Below are 14,860 nucleotides of genomic sequence, written 5' to 3'. Positions count from 1 at the left end.
AGCAGTAGACTTTGGAAAAATTAATATTTGTCTCATTCTCAAAACGTTTGGCCATGACTGTACTCACCCTCGGACGCGCCCTGCTTCTTTCCGGCAGCCTTCCTTCCTAAGAATCAGCGCTTGCAGGACCTTGCGTGACGTCGCGGTGATGTCGCGGCTTGTGATTGGTCGCGCGAGCGGTCACATGGGCGGCCGCGCGACCAATCACAAGCCGCGACGTCACCGCGACGTCACCGCAAGGTCCTGGAAGCGCTGATTCGAAGGAAGGAAGGTTCCCGGTTAGTACCAGGGCACGTCAGAGGGTAAGTATAGCGATATTTTTTATTTTAATTCTTTATTTTACATTAAATATGGATTCCGATACCGATTTCGGATATTGCAAACATATCGGAAATCGGGATTGGAATTCCGAAACCACATTCAGAATATTGCCGACTTCATGGCCGACCCCACACAGGGGTCGGGTTTCATGAAACCCGACTTTGCCAAAAGTCGGCGACTTCTGAAAGTGGCCGACTCGTTTCGCTCAACCATATTCAGCACGAAACACACATTACAGCGTCTAATTGCTGTGACCGCCAGTGTGGCGCTGTGCGCTTTCTCAGTGCTTTCCTGACCCAAGCCTGGGTGGTTAGTGGCGTCCGCCAGTGCGGCACCGCACGCACTCTCGTGCAGCTTTAATACATTTATTTCTGTCACTCTGACACGCCAGTAGGGGTATGAGGTTTTTATGAACTCTATTCCTGTGTCTTGGGATTGAGTTCTGAGACTCCTTGCTTGCGCTCTTGGTGCGGTACCGCGGCCCTGTGACGCTACAGGGTTCGCTTCCTTCACACAGGGTGAAGTTAACCCGTGTGTGTATTCACATTGTACAGCCATATCGTCCGTCGTCACTAGCAGCAGGTTTTCACCTGCACGGTGGACCCCGGTGTTGTGAATTCCGCTCTTGGGCTCTCTCCGGTGGTTGTAAGTGGCACTTTTGTGAGTTCTGCTCTTGGGCTCCCCCTTGTGGTTTCTAGTGGTATGGCTGCTCCTTGGAGTTAGCTGTCATCAGCTGCCTCCACTTATCATCTCTTCTGCTCGGCTATTTAGGCCTTGCTCTTTCTTCAGCCAGTGCCACTTGTAAATGGTTCCTGGTTGGATTCACATCTCTTTGGAGTTCCCTGTTATCCTGACCAGTTCAGCAAAGCTAAGTTTTTGCTTGTTCTTTTCTGTCCATAGATTGTGGACTTATCCATTCTGTGCTTTCTATGTTTGTCCAGCTTATCAGTGTTAATTATTTCTGTCTTGCTGGAAGCTCTGGGAGGCAGATTTGCCCTCCACACCTTTAGTCAGGTGTGGAGATTTTTTGTAAACTCTGCGTGGATTTTTGTAGTGTTTTATACTGACTGCACAGTATTCCATCCTGTCCTATCTATTTAGCTAGACTGGCCTCCTGTGCTCATCCTGGTTTCATTCTGTGTATGTCTTTTCCCTCTCCACTCACAGTCATTATTTGTGGGGGGCTAATCTATCCTTGGGAGATTTTCTCTGAGGCAAGATAGCTTCCCTGCTTCTTTCTTTAGGAGTAGTTAGCTCTTAGGCTGTGACGAGATGCCTAGGGAAAGTTAGGAGCATTCCACGGCTATTTCTAGTGTTGTGTTGAGCTTAGGGACTGTGGTCAGTACAGATACCACTTCCTTCAGAGCTCGTTCCATGTTGCTCCTAGACCACCGTATCATAACACCCCGGACTGCGAACGCACCTGATACTATTCCATCTTAAACTTTATGCGTTCCGCCAGTTCTAACAGAATACTAGCGCCAGGGTCTGGCTAGTAAATGGCGGACATTCAGCAATCTTTGCGGTATATCCAGCAGCTGGAGGGTAGGTTGGCGGCTCTCGAGAGCTCAACCTCAGCTGTGGATGTTACCGCAGTTGCTGTACAGGCTGCTAGCGTGGCTGCAGCAACCTTGTTTACTGCCACCCCTGTACCGACATTATCTCGCCTCCCGCTGCCAGAAAAATTTTCTGGAGATAGCAAATCTTGTAGGGGATTGGTGAGTCAGTGCTCTTTTCACCTTGAGCTCCTGGCTGCACGTTTTCCCACACAGCGGGCTAAGGTGGGATTTACTGTGTCTCTCTTGTCGGACAGGGCGTTGGAGTGGGCTGCGCCGCTGTGGGAGCGTGGCGATCATGTGGTGCAGAGTGCTCCACTGTTCCTGAGCACTCTGAAGCAGGTCTCTTTAGGACCTCAAGTCACCCATGACACGGCGCTCCAACTGCTGGCATTAACTCAGGGTGAGTCCTTGGTCAGCCATTTTTCCGTCCGCTTTTGTACTTTAGCTTCAGAGCTGGAGTGGTCGGATAAAGCCCTTATCCCCATATTTTTGAGGGGCCTGGCTGATCACGTTAAGGACGCTCTGGACACTAGGGAGATTCCTGCCACATTGGAGGAATTAATAACTGTCTCTACTCGAATTGACCTCCGTTTTAACGAGCGGAGGTTAGAGTGAGCCCAGTGTAGGCAGAGGTTTCGGCTGGCTCCCACCTTCGCCAAACCTCTGGAATCTCCGGTTCAGGTTTCTGAGTCACATGAGGCCATGGAAGTGTCACGAGTGGGATCTAAGTCCTGGACCGCTTGTGCACTCAAGGTCTGTCATGCTTGCCAGCAGTCAGGACATCTTGCCACCAGATGTCCCCAGCGGTCGAGGAAACGTCAGCGTCTAGTGGTAGTAGGTGGAGGTACACTAGACACGGCGACATTTGCCTCCAAATTGTCCTTTAAGGGGACAATTATTATGGGCTCATCCTCCCACTCGGTAGAGCTCTGCATGGATTCTGGGGCGGAGGGCAATTTTATGTATTCTGCCTTCGCCCAGCATCATGCAATACCCCTGGTTATGCTAGCTCAACCAGTAACGGTACGAGTGGTGAATGGGTCGACACTGCCCTCACAGATAAAACACCAGACCATCCCGTTTACTCTGTCCATGTCGCCATCCCATCAATGGATTATATCTCTGCTCGTCATTCCTGAGGGAATTGACGAGGTCCTGTTGGGGATACCTTGGCTAAAGTACCACTCTCCTCGCATCGAATGGTCCTCAGGCAGGATTCTGGGATGGGGTGAATCTTGTGGGGGTAGGCGTCAGAGGGAGTGCATTCAGGTTGCTACTACATAGGTACCCGCAGATCTATCCTCTCTCATCAAGCAATATTGGTCTTATGCAGACGTGTTCTCCAAAAAGGCGGCGGAGACCCTTCCGCCCCATCGCCCCTATGACTGTCCTATTGATCTCTTGCCTGGTGCTGAGCCTCCCCGGATAGAGTCTATCCGTTATCTCTCCCGGAGATGGAGGCAATGACTCAGTACATTCAAGAAAATCTGGCAAGAGGGTTCATCAGGAAGTCAGTGTCACCTGCTGGGGCAGGGTTCTTTTCCGTGCAGAAGAAGAATGGGGAACTACGTCCATGCATAGACTACAGGGGTCTTAACGCCATCACCGTTAAGAATAAGTATCCTTTGCCCTTGATATCTGAGCTTTTCGATAGGCTTCGGGGAGCAAGGGTGTTTACTAAACTATATCTGCGGGGTGCTTACAACCTGATTTGCATCCGTGAGGGGGACGAATAGAAAATGGCGTTTAACACCAGAGATGGGCACTATGAGTATCTGGTGATGCTCTTCGGGCTCTGTAATCCCCCAGCCGTTTTCCAAGACTTTGTCAACGACATCTTCCGGGATATGCTTTCCATCTCGGTCGTAGTCTATCTGGATGATATTCTCATCTTTTCTCCAGATATTGACTCCCACCGGAGAGATGTTGGCAGAGTCTTCGACCTCCTACGGGCAAACTCTCTTTATGCAAAGTTGGAGAAGTGTATGTTTGAGTAGGAGTCTTTACCTTTCCTGGGCTATATCATCTCCGTCCAGGGATTGGCTATGGATCCTGCCAAACTACAGGCTGTGACGTCATCTAAGGTCTTTCAGGCGCTGATTCTTAGGAAGGAAGGCTGCGGGTTAGAACCAGGGCGCGTCCAAGGGTTAGTATATACCTATTAGGAATATACTCACCCTCGGACGCGCCCTCAGACGCTTCCTTCCTAAGAATTAGCGCCTGAAGGACCTTAGATGACGTTGCGGCTTGTGATTGGTCGCGTGACGCCCATGTGACCGCTCACGCAACCAATCACAAGCCGCGACGTCATCGAAGGCCCTTCAGGTGCTCATTCTTAGGAAGGAAGGCTGCCGGTGAGAACCAGGGCGCGTCCGAGGGTGAGTATATCAATATTTTTTTATTTTTATTCTTTATTTTACACTTAAATATGAATTCCGATACCGATTCCCGATATCTTAAACATATCGGAACTCGGTATCAGAATTCCGATTCCAGATCAGAAGATCGCCGACCTCATGGTCGACCCCACACAGGGGTCGGGTTTCATGAAACCCGACTTTGCCAAAAGTCGGCGACTTCTGAATCTAGCCGACCCGTTTCGCTCAACCCTAATTATTACCGCCAGTTCATTCCCCACTTCTCAACTTTGGTAGCTCCCTTGGTGGCCCTCACCAAGAAGGGAGCAAATCCCAAGTTGTGGTCTGAAGAGGTCTCCAGGGCCTTTTCTTCTATTAAGTCTCATTTTGCTAGCGCTCCCATTCTACATTGTCCCGATGTGGATAAGCCATTTATAATGGAGGTGGATGCCTCTTCTGTTGGTGCAGGAGCAGTCCTCATCCAAAAGGATGCTCAAGGTCGGAAGCATCCTTGCTTCTTCTTCTCCAAGACCTTCACAACAGCAGAGAGGAATTATTCCATCGGGGCCAGGGAGTTGCTAGCGATGAAGTTGGCCTTTTCGGAGTGGAGACATCTCTTGGAGGGGGCTCATTTTCCCTTTCAAGTTTTCACTGACCACAAAAATTTGCTATATTTGCAAACAGCCAAACGGATAAATTCTCACCAGGCCAGATGGTCCTTATCTTTCTCTCAGTTCCACTTCACCCTCCATTTTCTTGCTGGGGAGAAGAACATTCATGCTAACGCCCCTTCTCGCTCTGTTGTATCATCTGAGGAGGAGGAAGGAGAGCCTCGGCTTATAGTCCCCTCTGAGAGCCTGAGAACCATAGCTCCGGTGTCGCTAGAGTCTGTGCCTCTGGGCAAAACTTTTGTGCCCATAAATTTGCGACCGGAGGTTCTCTCTTGGGCTCATTCGTCCAGGGTGGGTGGACACTTTGGGACAAAGAGGACATCTGAGCTGCTGGCGAGGACGTACAGGTGGCCGCATATGCTCTGAGATGTCAGAGATTATGTTCTGGCGTGTGTCTCCTGCGCCAAAAATAAGTCTCCTTGACAACGGCCAGCTGGCTTGCTCCATCCCTTGCTGGTGGCAGACATGCCCTGGGAGATGGTCAGGATGGACATTTGGGTTATTACCGATCATTTCTCAAAAATGGTGCATTTGGTGCCGCTTCCACGGTTACCTTCTGCACGGGCCTTTGTAGTGTTGTTCATTAAACACATCTTCCGCCTACACGACAAAATTATCAGTGACGGGGGTCCCCAGTTTGCGTCTCGGTTCTGGAGAGAGCTGTTTTGTCTTCTCAGCATTGAGTTAAATCTCTCTTCCGCATATCATCCCGAGACAAATGGGTTGGTAGAGAGGGCCAATCAGACTCTGGTCACATATTTACGACATTTTGTTTCTGCCAGGCAGGATGACTGGGCATCCTTGTTACCATGGGCAGAGTTTGCCCTTAACAACACTGTAGCTGACTCCACCGGTCAGACTCCTTTCCTCCTTAATTACGGCCAGCATCCACGGGTTCCTGTGCCTATGCCCGTGTCCTCTGCTGACTCCAGGGTGGCAGACAGGGCTGTGGTGGCACAGAACATTTGGTACCGCACTCAGGATGCCATCCGGGCCTCCAAGGAGAGAATGAGGTCCTCCACCGATGCACATCGGCGCCTTGCCCCGACCTTTGCTCCTGGCGATTTGGTGTGTCTCTCCGCCCGTAACATCAGGCTGCGTGTAGAGTCCACTAAGTCTGCACCTCACTACTTGGGTCCCTTCAAGGTCCTTGAACAGGTTATCCTGTGGTCTACCGTCTAGCCCTTCCTCCATGCCTATGTATCACCGACACCTTTCATGTGTCCCTCCTTAAGCCTGTATACATGTCCCGGTTTTCTGAGTCATCTGCCGGGACATCGGGTTCGTCTACGGACGATTTCGAGGTGAACGCTATTTTGGGGACCAAGGTGGTACGTGGCAAAAAACTTTATTTGGTGGACTGGAAGGGTTACGATCCTGAGAGCCTGTTGAGCACATTCAGGCTCCGCAGCTCATTGCCACCTTTAAGCATAGCGAGGCCCAAGGGGGGGGGGGGGCATGCTAGGGGTTGAGTTCCCGCCTCTGCACAGGGGGAATCTCAGGCCATCTCCGCTGCGGTCTCCCATTCTTCTCCTGCCACAGTGGAGTCTGCTCAGCGGAGACGTCGGTCCCAGCGTCTTGCTCAGTCCCACTCTGTACAAAGAGTTACTGCTGCTTTTCCTGCTTCTGCCATTGAAGTCAGTGTTGGGCAGCGGCGAGCAGATGCTTTTGGGACTAAGTCCTGCTTTTCTCTTTCTGAGCATGCCCAGGGCAAGATCTCCCGTTGGAGATCGAGGGTCACATGCTCAGATACTGCAGCACATCCCATTGGTCCTCTAGGGAGGTCCTGAAAGTGCTAAACTTCGGTGGCAGCTTCCCATTGTTCCTTTATTGGAAGGTCCTGAACATGCTGCAACTATATAAGCTGTGCATGACCGCACGGCGATGCGCTAGTATTGACTTGATATAATGTGTGTGTGTAGATGGATGTATGTCGATGGATGAAAGCTCCTAAATCATTCCCATTCCTTGTGTTGATGACTGTTCGCGAATGATGATAGCTATCTAGCGCCCGACTAAGCCTTCAGTACGAAACACACATTACAGCATCTAATTGCTGTGACCGCCAGTGCGGCGCCGTGCGCTTTCTCAGCGCTTTCCTGACCCAAGCCTGGGTGGTTAGTGGTGTCCGCCAGTGCGGCACCGCACGCACTCTCGTGCATCTTTAATACATTTATTTCTGTCACTCTGACAGTATCGAGTGCATGAGGTTTTTATGAACTCTATTCCTATGTCTTGGGATTGAGTTCTGAGACTCCTTGCTTGCGCTCTTGGTGCGGTACCGCGGCCCTGTGACGCTACAGGGTACGCTTCCTTCACACAGGGTGAAGTTAATCCATGTGTGTATTCACATTGTACCGCCATATCGTCCGTCATCACTAGCAGCAGGTTTTCACCTGCACGGTGGACCCCGGACTGCGAACGCACCTGATACTATTCCATCTTAAACTTGGTGCGTTCCGCCAGTCCTAACACTAACTAACTCAGACACTCCTTCCAATTGTCCTCCGCTGACCACACCAATGCTGCCTGTGTACCCCTGTAACGTATTAAAACCTGCATTGAGCCTACTTTTTTATTTTAGGCCTACTAAGTCTGTCTGCGGTCCCTCCTTGCAATCATCCTCCGCTGACCACACCAATAGTGCCTGTGTACCCCTGTAACCTATTTAAACCTGCATGGAGCCAACTTCTTTTATTTTAGGCCTACTAAGTCTGTCTGCGGTCCCTCCTTGCAATCGTCCTCCGCTGACCACACCAATGCTGCCCGTGTACCCTTGTAACCTTTTTTAAACTGCATTGAGCCAACATTTTAGTTTAAGGCCAACTACCTGTGTCTGTCTGCGCCACTCAATACAGCTTATATTTTTAATCTGAAACTGTATTTGGGCTACTAGTTTGGTTGGGGCCTACTAACGATGTCTGCCGCTCCTTGGTGTTGTCCTCCAAGGAAAAAAAGCTGAGCTTCAATATTCAGGCTTTCGGCCTATATCAGATATTTAACTGCATTTGGCCTACTAGTTTGGTTGGGGCCTACTAACGGTGTCTGCCGCACCTAGGTGTTCTCCTGGTTTAATTTCCTGAGCCTCTATCTTCAGGCTTTCGGCCTATATTTTTAATATGAAACTGCATTTGGGCTACTAGTTTTGTTGGGCCTACTAACGGTGTCTGCCGCTCCTTGCTTTTCTCCGCCACTGAACAAAGCTGACCTTCAATCTTCAGGCTTTCGGCCTATATTTACAAATTTTAAACTGCATTTGGCCTACTAGTTTGTTTGGGGCCTACTAACGGTGTCTGCCGCTCCTTGCTGTTCTCCTCCTATGAACAAAGCAGTGCCGCCTGTTTACTACTGTTACCAATTTTGTACTGCATTTAGCCTACTTACTTATTTGGGCCTACTCACTGTGTCAGCCTCTCATTACAGTTGTCCTCCACTGAACAAAGCAATGCCGCCTGGTTAGTCCTGTTAACAATTTTGAGCTGCATTTAGCCCACTTTATTATTTGGGCCTATATCTGTGTTTCCTCCTCATCCTGCCCATTGCCCAGCCAGTGCTAGATGAGTCTGCTGGTGCATTGACCCAGACCACTACATTCCCCTTGCACGCTACACAGTCAGAATGTGACCCTGCTGAAAGTGAGGTTCCCCTTCCCGCATACTATACCACCTTACATGGGGACAAAGAGGAAGGTGCAGATGAAAGTGCAGGTTCCTTCATCTGGTGGGGGGCATACTCGTTGGCGATGTCACTGGCACAGGGCCCCTGCCAGTGCCAATGCGAACGAGTGGGCCCCCCCCCTGCTTGCTCAGGATCACAGCACTTGCAAAGTTGAAATACTTACCTCTCCCTGCTCCACCGCCGTGACATAGTCCATGTTTCCTGGGCCCACTAAAAAGTTGAACCAGCCATACCCTCCACAACTTTAGCCAAATGACCCCCAATTTCCAATGCCTAACTATTATTATAAGGTAAATTAAGATTGACAAGCTTTAGTAACAAGAATGGATGTTTTTGCCATTAAAATGGGCACTGTAGGTGTTTTCCTGGCCTCCACTCACTGCCGACTATGCTTCCCCATTGACTTGCATTGGGTTTCGTGTTTCGGTCGATCCCCGACTTTTCGCAATAATCGGCCGATTTCACTCGACCTGACTTTTGAGAAAGTCGGGTTCCGCGAAACCCGACTCGATCCCAAAAAGTAAAAGTCGCTCAACCCTAGTAATAAGGTAAATGGAAGGCAAATGGTAGGCTTATCTGACATTTTCTTACTCCAATAGTTCCTTAGATTGCTTACAGCTAGGCTATAAGGTAATGTCTTTTGAAAAGCAATATATAGCAAGTTGCAGGCTGAAGAAACTTCTGGAATGCCCTGATTTAATAAATTAGCCTAAAATGATATTAATGCCTTCTAAAAGTTAATAAATACCAATATCTTTTCTGCATACATATGACCGGTATGAGAATATAGTTTACATAAAGTAAAATAAATCTTTTTCAACATAAGTTTTTCTGATGATTTTTAGGTGCAAGTGCATTCAACGTGGAGGATTTAAGAATATAGTAGTAACGAATTAATTTAATTATTTCAATCACCTTCGATACACAGTTCTAATCTTTGAGTCAAAGGGAAACTTTCTTACTCTCTCCATCTATGTTACATTTATCATGCTATGGCTGCACCGACGTTTCTTTAAAGTGACTTGCCTGATCATTGTACAGAACACATCCCCTGAATAAACCATGGCTCGCTGCGATATTAACATGCATGCCATGAAATGCGACTGTCTCTCAAGGTTTGCTCTTGGAATGTGATTTAATGTGGCAGTTATGAAACCTGCTCAGACTGAGTTCGATTAGCATAATAATGAAGCTGATGCAGCATCCTCCTTTCTCTCAAAGGATCTACCACGCGCTTCAGCTGCTTCTTCAACAAGTACCACTTTACAATGAACCGAAAAACACTTTTGTTGAGGCACAAATGGGAGGAGTAATTGGCTTTTTTGCTGCCTGCTAATGTGGCAGTGCTAGATTTGGTGACAATGGAGAATAAAGTCAGCAGATTAGGTTTGTATCCTTTACACTGTTGCGGAACGGAGAGTTCAGAAGATGGATTCCACCAATGGAATTTTCCTAACTGAAATCTAAACAGATAATGAATTCATGGCTCAGAGGTGCTCCAGTGAGACATAATGGATTATGCTGCACAATCATTAGCATCTTTATACCAGGTGTTAATATCAGCAGTAAATCGTCATTACTCAAATGACTCTACAGAGGAATTCAAGAAAAATCCCCCAAGAGAAGAACAAGCCGTAACTTAACACTGACAATAATTATGACATAAGTGGGTATATGTGACATATTGAAGTATCAAATTAGATTAGAACAGTTTGCATCTGACCTTCCTTTACAAGAATATTCTGCAAATTTGCATGTGAATTCAAGGAAAAAAAATCAAATTATAAAATTTAATTACTAAGCGAATAAATAATCTGTGAATATAAATAAATATAACCAATTCTAAATGCAGCTGACTGTTGTTGGCAAAAGTTCATCAGCTAATTTTCATGAAAATGACTGAGAAAGAGCTTTTGTGTAGACCAGAATTGCCGAATTGTACCTCTCAGTCTTCCACTTGTTCCTAAGAATTTACATGGATGCTTTCAGTTGTTTCTATTCATATTACAGGACTCTAAAAAAAATGGCATCATCAGCATCATCTCAAGTAAAGGGAACTGCAGCACAGCCGCCACACACTTTAGGTAGCTGTTGGATGAATTTTGGTTCATCAGATTATTCGGCCGACATTTATCTCTCTCGACTCTCCCAAATAGAAGTGAGTCAAGCATTGCAGTGTTCTATAGAAATACCGAGTGGAAGCTTGTCTCCTAGAGAACAAAATGATCAGCAATCCGAAATGAGACATGTATCTTTACTGACACAGGCCCCAATACATATTAGTCTATCAGCCAAATCCATCGATATTGGCGGGTTTGGCATATGTAAGTCTAATGCGCCTCAGGTTCATAAATATATTTGGTGTCTTTCACACAACAGTGCATGTGAAAAAATAAGCTACTAAAACTGAATTCATAATGGATGATTGCACTACTACAGATTTGTGCCATAGGCTAATTAGGGGCACCTGGGCTTGTGCACTGAAGGAGCTGTATGGACACTGTCCAGTTTTTAGACTAAAATAGAGATTAAGTATATACGTATTTTTGGGATTATAAGATGTACTTTTTTTCCCCAAAATTTTTGGGAAAATGGGTGTGTGTCTTATTATGCGAATGTACCTTACCGATACCGTTGATGCAGGTCGCAGGCTGGGATGAAGGGGTGTCTGGTGGTACTGCGGGTGTCCAGGGCTGCTACCCAGTGCTCTGAAGGTGTCTCCGGTTCCCTGCGGTGCTGCGGTGGTGTCCGGCAGTGCTACTGCGGGTGTCTGGCAATGCTGCCCGGTGCTCTGCTGGTGTCTCCTATGCTGCGGGTGCATGGCCGAAGCAGCCCGATGCTGCTGCGGCCGTCTCCGGTGCTGCCAAGGCCCAGCCCGGTAGTCCCATGATTTCCTGTGCGGTGGACTCCAGTAAAATGGCCGCCAGGTGGGGGGAATCCAATGCACAGGAAACCATGGGACTGCCGGGGCACTGGCCTTTCACAAAATGTTGGCAGAACCTCGGCAGCACCGGAGACCGCCGCAGCAGCACTGGGCAGCACCGTCTGGGCACCTGCAGCACCGGAAACACCAACAGTGCACCGGGCAGCAGCGCCAGACACCCGCAGCAGGACCACCGGACACCCCCCTGCAATGCCGCTGGGCACCGGAGACATCTGCAGAGCTCCGGGCAGCAGCGACACACACCAGCAGCACAGCTGGACACTCCTTCATCCCAGCCTGTGGCTTCAATACACACTTCATCAAGTTGACCGAGACTATATGACTTGAGTCAAAAATTAGCCCCGCATTTGATTTTGTGTATCATAAGTTGCCTTGCTATCATCTTGCTGTGACGCCCCAGTGGCATTGCTTTCCTCACGGGGAGAGTGATGTCCCACTTCGAATCGATGAAAGATATCTTTCACCAGGTAATCACATACAGACAACACGCTCATACTCCAGGTCAGAAGGGGGAGCTCTGAACCCTGATTAAGGAGAACTTCCCTAACATATTCTGGCTGGAGGGGAAGTTAGTGAGCAATCTCTCAGAGGACAGAGGAGAGTGCAGTCGGACAGTGAGTGTCAGAAAGACTGAAGGGGCCATGTAGCCGGAGCCACTACAGCTCCTGGAGAAGGGAAACAGAGAAGGAAAGAACAGCTTGTGGAAAGCATGCAGGAGAGAGAAGGCACAGGAGAGTGACACCAGGGGAGCAGAGCAGTGATTTAGTGATTTGGCTACCTCCCTGGCTAACGCAGATACCAGTAGCCAGAAGACCAAGGCTGTGTCAGACTCTAAGAGACATAGCTCAAACCGGCAGGACAGCTGAACTTTAAGTTACTTGTCCGCCTTTACACACAGGTGGAACAGTGACACATAGGGCCCAGGTCATGATGGAGACCCTGTAAAAAGGCTCGAGTTACCTGTCATACGGGTTTGTGTCCAAACCTTTATGTGAGACAAAGAGGAACTGTGAGGACCTTATTAGAAGCCATAAGCAGTAAGGGAATACAACACCACTGCGTTTTGAGGAAGGCTTTCCATCTCCACCTGGTAAAGGGGACTTTGCTTCCGAGCCAGCCAGACCCTGCCTGTACCTGTTATCTGGTGCCCTGGACTGCGGTTTCCTGAAGCCTACAGTAAACCAGGTAAAAAGACTGCAAACCTGTGTCCTCGTTCTTCACTGAACCTCTCACAATCTTCACCTATACACCGGGAGCCCTGGGGACATGCTTCACCTGTGGGAAGTTATACCATCTAGCTGCCATAACATCACCCCAGAGGACCCCTTTAAGCAGTGTCGGTCCCCACTGACCGAATACCACAGGTGGCATCATGAACACAAACTTTAACCACTTTCCCTTTTACATGGGCGCCCAGGGCCATGGACCGGGTCGCCGCCGTGACACAACCCTTTAAGTACCAAACCCGGTATCGAGTACCCCACAGCTCTGGCGGGCGTTCCATTGCCAATATGGCAATCTACTGTAACTACAAGCATCTCCTCTCCCTTTTATCTGAACGTAGCCTGATATCTGTGGATATTTAACTTTGAGCAGCAATCATATACTAAATGAGTTATCCAGCAGTAAGCTGCAAGTCTGCAGTGACTATGTGTGGCTGCAGACTTGTGAATAATCACATCGCATGCATTGAGTGTTGTGGGAATTCTCCGGGAGTGAGCTGTCATGTGACAAGTATGTGACTTTCATACATCAGAACACATTACAACTAGACTATGTCTGGCCTCATTCAATACATTTGCATTGAGCAAGGCTGTGCCGATATAGTCAGCACGTAACCGCTTGTATGCAAATCACATGCTTTGGGTTACGTGTCTGTAGCTCTCCCCACAAACACCAGAGAATTCTAGCAGTGCACAGTCTGTGTAAGAGCGTGGACAATGTCAGGTTCCTACCCCTGAAGACAGCAATTGTGTAAAGTCAATAATGTCAAGCATTTTTGTACATGTATTGTGATATGTGTAGTGTGAACTGTGTCATGCGGTTTAAGGAATGTAATGTGCAATAATGCGTATAGTGCAATAATGCGCAGTGTTTTAGGTAATGGTGCTGCTGTGTAGATACTGTAAAGGTAATGCCTATAGTGGGTAAGGTACACTCCAGTGCAGGTATGGGGCAGGAATAGGATAATACACAGTTTGTTTCTTAGGCTAGAGATAGTGATTGTATGTACATTAGGACAAGATACAGTTAATTGGGAGAGAGAAGGCAATTAAAAAGGGAACCATTTCCTGTTTTAGTCAGTTAGTGAGAGTTCCTTGGTGACAGTGTCAAGGACAAGTTCAAGTTCAAGGGTCAGTGAGCTGAAAGCTAAAGGAACATATTTGGAGTTGAGTGGTATGAAAACTTACAATACTCCCTGTAGATATTCCTGAAACATCTGGAGCCTAAGGCTCAATATATGTGCTTTGAAAAGTACCTTAACACCTTCCGTACAGAGGAAGATAGACATGGAATCGCATGTTGGAAAGGTAGGGATGAAGGAACCAGTAAGTGTAGAGGTGGTCCAGGCGGAATTAAAATTGAAGTGGAAAATGTAGTGTTTGACTGAAACAAAAACTGGAGGGTGATGTGCGCGATACTGCATGTTGCAATCTGATGTACTTGAACTTTCCAGTACACTTTTGAATGTTGAAATGAATAGGGTGTCCCCAAACATGTGTGTGACTATTCCTCAAGATGGAAATCAAAGGACAGTAGAGGCTTGCAGCCTGCAAGTGAGTGTTACACATCCTATGTGGCACCCCAGGAGTTCGCGTACCACAGTGGTATTGCCTTCCTCTCGGGGAGGGTGATGCCATGCCTGGAAATGAGGATTATCACTTTAACAGGTAGCAGAATACATGCAAAATGTTCTGACTCCAGGCCAGAAGGGGGAATTCTAGACCCGGTTTCAGGGGAACTTCCCTATATATGTTCTAGCTTGGAGGAGGAGTTAGTTTAGTTTGTAGAGAGTGTGAAGGAGGAAGGAGCATAGAAGAAGTGAGGAGCTGGAGGGGAGCTGTGACTGGGCTCCCTCCATGCTGAAGCACAGGAACCGGACACCAGGAGTCCGAGGCTGTGTGGTACTGTATGTCGCAGAGCAGAGACTGGCGGGTAGGAGATTTCAAGTCGCATGTCCACCATTACATCCGAAGTCACAGCAGCATATAGAGCCCGGAGTCGCTGCAACCAGGGACACCTATAAAAAATGGCAAGTTGCCTGCCATACAGATTAGTGTCCTACTTAAAGGGACAGAGAGAAAGTGAGGACCTTGTGTGAGGCATTAG

This window comes from Ranitomeya imitator, chromosome 5 (genome assembly GCF_032444005.1).
Source record: "Ranitomeya imitator isolate aRanImi1 chromosome 5, aRanImi1.pri, whole genome shotgun sequence".
Lineage (NCBI taxonomy): Eukaryota > Metazoa > Chordata > Amphibia > Anura > Dendrobatidae > Ranitomeya > Ranitomeya imitator.
The sequence above is the reverse complement of the archived record's forward strand: the minus strand, read 5'-3'. Positions refer to the sequence as shown.